This window comes from Electrophorus electricus, chromosome 2 (assembly GCF_041902795.1).
Source record: "Electrophorus electricus isolate QZ-2024a chromosome 2, ASM4190279v1, whole genome shotgun sequence".
NCBI lineage: Eukaryota > Metazoa > Chordata > Actinopteri > Gymnotiformes > Gymnotidae > Electrophorus > Electrophorus electricus.
This window is the reverse complement of record NC_137498.1, coordinates 4464991-4471488: the sequence shown is the minus strand read 5'-3', so window position 1 is coordinate 4471488 and position 6498 is coordinate 4464991. Positions and strand designations below refer to the sequence as shown.

General features: G+C 39.4%; 1 non-coding gene across 1 annotated transcript; it reads right to left on the bottom strand.

Annotated features, from left to right (window-relative positions):
* Positions 1 to 6425: 6425 nt before the first annotated feature.
* Positions 6426 to 6498, bottom strand: trnav-aac (transfer RNA valine (anticodon AAC)). The gene has a single exon. It is a non-coding gene; the product is annotated as a tRNA-Val (tRNA).

Here is a 6498-nt window from a genome sequence, read left to right as displayed (position 1 = left end):
CCTACAGGCCTGGCCGTTCAGGATCAGCCCAGCATTTCCTCCTATTTGGTGCCTGCAAGGCATAGTTTAAAAACTGGCTTGAATTGTCTTCTCCCCGTTAGGACGCAAAATTCAATCCCACCAAGCAATGTTTTCTTGTTTCATTGCCTTTGAGAGACAGAATGTTACTCCCTAGGAATAATATGAAGAGCTTTACCGGATCACTGTAGGCTTATTCATTGGCATGGAAAGCAGTCCCTAGTGCAGAAATTCTGCATCATTAACATTGCTTTGCATAGATTTTAATTGTCAGGAGACTATAAGGATGTTACTTTTAAGAATTAGCTAAGTAGCATAACTTATCTCTGTTAGGAGATCAAATACAGATGCACTCGTGGAGTTTCTGTTTTGTTTAATTTTGTTTGAAATACATGGATTAGCACACCCATCATGCTACAATGAGTTTTAAATCATCCCTGTGACAATTGAAATCAGCCTTAAACACAGCTCCTAAAGCACAGTCCTTGCATCACCGGAGGACAAGCCTGCTGCATATATTGACTTTCTCGGTTTGCAAATGGAGACAGTGATGGGATATTTTTTTCCAACAGAGAAGCTACTCTTTATGTCCATACTAAGATGCTAGTAATCTTCTGATCTTGAAATTTCCATTTTGCACAATGTAGAACCAAGTTGCAGACGAAGAGGTTAGGGATTTCACATGCGTTATAGTGCCGGAGTTTGGAGTACAGGACTTGGAGAACTCAATTGGAGTAACTAGGGAGTTCAGAAAATCATTTCCCTCTGCTGCAAGAAGGCCATTCGATTCCCTGGTGTCTACTTCAAATAGAAGACACAGAAACCAAAGAACCAGCTAATGTTTCTGCTCAGCTTCAATTCAAGGTCCTTTCACACATAATGCAAACGTGATGACCAATTCACTACAGACACCATGCAAAAATGCCTTGATGCAGTATGGTATCACTGCAATTTCAGAACAATTTTTTCACCAGCTCATCCCCAAAACTGAAAATGTGTGCAAATTATTTAGGAGAAAGAATGAACATCATTTATGCCAAAACCTTTCATATTTGGAAGTTCACAAATAGCTGCCATTTTATGCAAATTTCGTGGGTATGTTGGATGGCCTAAAATGCGTTTCATGAGCAGACGTAACTAAAATTCAAATGGTTCACAGTTGTAATTTTCAGAAATATCTGATTCAAACTGTCAGAAAAAAATGCTGTTTAGCTGAAAGGGAACCCTCTAGTCCGACCTACACATCAGTCCAAACTGTTGGTCCTGGAAAATTGTAGGTTCTGTTCTTGCTTTCTAAACCTATGTAGCAGGGCCGTGTGAGCTCTTCACTGCTTAAGGCCATAAAAACCGAAGATCTCTTTCATTGCAGTCCCAATAGTTGTCCTCAGAACCTCACTCCTCTCAATTCTACCTTGAAGTCATGAACAGTATTGCCTTTTTTTTACCATTTTGAGTGCAGTTAAAAAGCAGCTCAGCTGCAGTTCCATGATGCTGAGTTTAAGTTGATTTCCTTGTGCAGTTCTTTAGCCTCGCCTGTCCATGCTTCCCTTTGTTCCAACCATTTTATACAGTAAACACCAAAAATGGATGAAAGAGAAATGCTTCTGCACAGTATGGAAGCTGGGACATGTGACCTGGAAAGCAAATGCAATGACCACTACTCTAGACAAATCAAGAGAGTTCAAGATCTATATCAATCAATAATGATCCCCCAAAAAGGTCTTTTAGTGAAAAGGATTTATTACAAAATGATGTTGCGATTAGAAAAGGAGCTTGGTGCCTCAGTCTGAGGACCTAAAGGGCAAACCGCACAAAGAGTCTCCCACTTGAAACACTGCTTACAAAAAGCACGTGCCCAACTACTGTGCTATCAAGAGGGATGTTTCTGCCAGGTATGGAACAGAGGACCTTTCTCGTGTCAGGCGAACATGCTGAGCACTACACTACAGAAACCACTTTAAAATGCTTCTTTGCCTCTCCAGCTTTTGCTCATTTTTGGGGCTTGAAAATCATAACTTTAAATCTGGCTAAGCAGTATGACTTCTCAAGCATTAGGATGAAAATTCAGACAACCCCACCAAAGTTCTCTTGTTTCCTACCCTTCGAGAAACAGACTGTTGCTAACTAGGCATAATATGAAGAGTTTTACTTTATCTCTGTAGTTCTCTCATTGGCATTTAGAGCATAACCTATTGCGCAAATTCTGTATGCTTGACATTGCCTTGCAAGGATTTTTTCTTTGCCATAGAATTGATGAAATTAACTTTTAAATTTCAGCGAATTAGCATAACCTCTGTTAGGAAACAAAATGAGAACACACTCACCAAAGTTTATGCTTCCTGTAGTAATGTTTAAGAAACTGGCTTGAATTGTCTTCACCCCATTAGGACGCAAAATTCAAACCCAGCAACCAATGTTTACTTGTTTCATTGCCTTTGAGAGACAGAATGTTACTCCCTAGGAATAATATGAAGAACTTTACCTGATCACTGGAAGCTGTTTCATTGGCATGGAAAGCAATCCCTAGTGCACAGATTCTGCATCATAAACATTGCTTTGCATGGATTTTAATTGTCAGGAGACTAGAAGGAATTTACTTTTAAGAATTAGCTAAGTAGCATAACTTATCTCTGTTAGTAGATCAAATACAGATGCACTCGTGGTGTTTCTGTTTTGTTTACTTTTGTTTGAAATACATGGATTAGCACACCCATCATGCTACAATGAGTTTTACATCATCCCTGTGACAATTGAAATCAGCCTTAAACACAGCTCCTAAAGCACAGTCCTTGCATCACCGGAGGACAAGCCTGCTGCATATATTGACTTTCTCGGTTTGCAAATAGAGCCCCAACAGAGAAACTACTCTTTATGTCCATACTAAGATGATAGTAATCTTCTGATCTTGAAATTTTAATTTTGCACAATGTGGAACCAAGTTGCAGAAGAAGACGTTGGGGATTTCACATGAGTTATAGTGCCAGATTTTGGAGTACAGGAATTGGAGAACTCAATCGGAGTAAGTAGGGAGTTCAAAAAATCTTTTCACTCTGCTGCAAGAAGGCCATTCGATTCCCTGATGTCTACTTCAAATACAAGAGTCAGAAACCCAAGAACCAACTACTGTTTCTGCTCAGCTTCAATTCAAGGACCTTTTACGTATAATGCAAAGGTGATGACCACTTCACTACAGAAATCATGCAAAGACTCCTTGATGCAGTATGGTATCAATGCACTTTCAGAACAATCTTTTCACCAACTCATACCCAAAACTGATAATGAGTGCAAGTTATTGAGTAAAAGAATGAATATAATTTATGCCAAAACCTTTCATATTTGCAAGTTCACAAATAGCTGCCATTTTACGCAAATTTAGTGGGTATGTTGGATGGCCTAAAATGCTAATAATGAGCAGATGTACCTAAAATTCAAATGGTTCACAAGTCCAATTTTTCAGAAATATCTGATTCAAACTTGCAGAAAAAATATTGGATAGCTGACAGGAAACCCTCTAGTCCGAGCGACACTTCAGTCCAAACTGGTGGTCCTGGAAAATGGTAGGTTCTGTTCTGGCTTTCTAAACTTATGCAGCAGGGCCATGTGAGATCTTCACTGCTTAAGGCCACAAAACCCGAAGATCTTTTTCTTTGCAGTCCCAATAGTTGTGCTCAGAACCTCACTCATCTCAATTGTACTTTGAAGTCATGAACAGTATTGCCTTCTTTTAACGTTTTGAATACAGTTAAAAAGCAGCTCAGCTGCAGTTCCATGATGCTGAGTTTAAGTTGATTTCCCTGTGCAGTTCTTTAGCCTCACCTGCCCATGCTTCCCTTTGTTCCAACTATTTCAAACAGCAAAAATGGATGAGAAATGCTTCTGCACAGTATATAAACTGGGACCTGTGACCTGGAAAGCAAATGCATTGACCACTACTCTAGAAAAATCAAGAGTGTTCAACATCTATATCAATCAATAATTATACCCCCAAAAGGTCTGGTTGTTAACAGGATTTATGACAAAATGATGCTGCGATTAGACAAGGAGCTTGGCGTCTCAGTCTCAGGACCTAAAGGGCAAACTGCAAAAAGAGAACCACTTCATACACACAACAATTGCCACACTAGTGTGCTATCAAGAGGGATGTTTCTGCCCAGTTTCGAACTGAGGACCTTTCGCGTGTTAGGCTAATGTGATGACCACTACACTACCGAAACCACTGTTAAAAGGTTCTTTGGGCTCACTCTCCAGCTTTTGCTCATTTTTGGCACTTGAAAATCATAGCTTTAAATCTGGCTAAGGAGTCTGACTTCTCAATCATTAGGATGGAAATTCTCACAACCCCACCAAAGTTCTCTTGTTTCTTACCATTTGAGGAACAGACTGTTGCTAACTAGGCATATTATGAAGAGTTTTACTTTATCTCTGTAGTTCCCTCATTGGCATATAGAGCATAACCTATTGCGCAAATTCTGTATGCTTGACATTGCCTTGCAAGGATTTTTTCTTTGCCATAGAATTGATGAAATTAACTTTTGAAATTCAGCTAATTAGCATAACCTCTGTTGGGAAACAAAATGAGAACACACTCACCAAAGTTTATGCTTCCTGTAGTAATGTTTAAGAAACTGGCTTGAATTGTCTTCACCCCATTAGGACGCAAAATTCAAACCCAGCAACCAATGTTTACTTGTTTCATTGCCTTTGAGAGACAGAATGTTACTCTCTAGGAATAATATGAAGAACTTTACCTGATCACTGGAAGCTGTTTCATTGGCATGGAAAGCAATCCCTAGTGCACAGATTCTGCATCATAAACATTGCTTTGCATGGATTTTAATTGTCAGGAGACTAGAAGGAATTTACTTTTAAGAATTAGCTAAGTAGCATAACTTATCTCTGTTAGTAGATCAAATACAGATGCACTCGTTGTGTTTCTGTTTTGTTTACTTTTGTTTGAAATACATGAATTAGCACACCCTTCATGCTACAATGAGTTTTACATCATCCCTGTGACAATTGAAATCAGCCTTAAACACAGCTCCTAAAGCACAGTCCTTGCATCACCGGAGGACAAGCCTGCTGCATATATTGACTTTCTCGGTTTGCAAATAGAGCCCCAACAGAGAAACTACTCTTTATGTCCATACTAAGATGATAGTAATCTTCTGATCTTGAAATTTTAATTTTGCACAATGTGGAACCAAGTTGCAGAAGAAGACGTTGGGGATTTCACATGAGTTATAGTGCCAGATTTTGGAGTACAGGAATTGGAGAACTCAATCGGAGTAAGTAGGGAGTTCAAAAAATCTTTTCACTCTGCTGCAAGAAGGCCATTCGATTCCCTGATGTCTACTTCAAATACAAGAGTCAGAAACCCAAGAACCAACTACTGTTTCTGCTCAGCTTCAATTCAAGGACCTTTTACGTATAATGCAAAGGTGATGACCACTTCACTACAGAAATCATGCAAAGACTCCTTGATGCAGTATGGTATCAATGCACTTTCAGAACAATCTTTTCACCAACTCATACCCAAAACTGATAATGAGTGCAAGTTATTGAGTAAAAGAATGAATATAATTTATGCCAAAACCTTTCATATTTGCAAGTTCACAAATAGCTGCCATTTTACGCAAATTTAGTGGGTATGTTGGATGGCCTAAAATGCTAATAATGAGCAGATGTACCTAAAATTCAAATGGTTCACAAGTCCAATTTTTCAGAAATATCTGATTCAAACTTGCAGAAAAAATATTGGATAGCTGACAGGAAACCCTCTAGTCCGAGCGACACTTCAGTCCAAACTGGTGGTCCTGGAAAATGGTAGGTTCTGTTCTGGCTTTCTAAACTTATGCAGCAGGGCCATGTGAGATCTTCACTGCTTAAGGCCACAAAACCCGAAGATCTTTTTCTTTGCAGTCCCAATAGTTGTGCTCAGAACCTCACTCATCTCAATTGTACTTTGAAGTCATGAACAGTATTGCCTTCTTTTAACGTTTTGAATACAGTTAAAAAGCAGCTCAGCTGCAGTTCCATGATGCTGAGTTTAAGTTGATTTCCCTGTGCAGTTCTTTAGCCTCACCTGCCCATGCTTCCCTTTGTTCCAACTATTTCAAACAGCAAAAATGGATGAGAAATGCTTCTGCACAGTATATAAACTGGGACCTGTTACCTGGAAAGCAAATGCATTGACCACTACTCTAGAAAAATCAAGAGTGTTCAACATCTATATCAATCAATAATTATACCCCCAAAAGGTCTGGTTGTTAACAGGATTTATGACAAAATGATGCTGCGATTAGACAAGGAGCTTGGCGTCTCAGTCTCAGGACCTAAAGGGCAAACTGCAAAAAGAGAACCACTTCATACACACAACAATTGCCCCACTAGTGTGCTATCAAGAGGGATGTTTCTGCCCAGTTTCGAACTGAGGACCTTTCGCGTGTTAGGCAAATGTGATGACCACTACACTACAGAAAC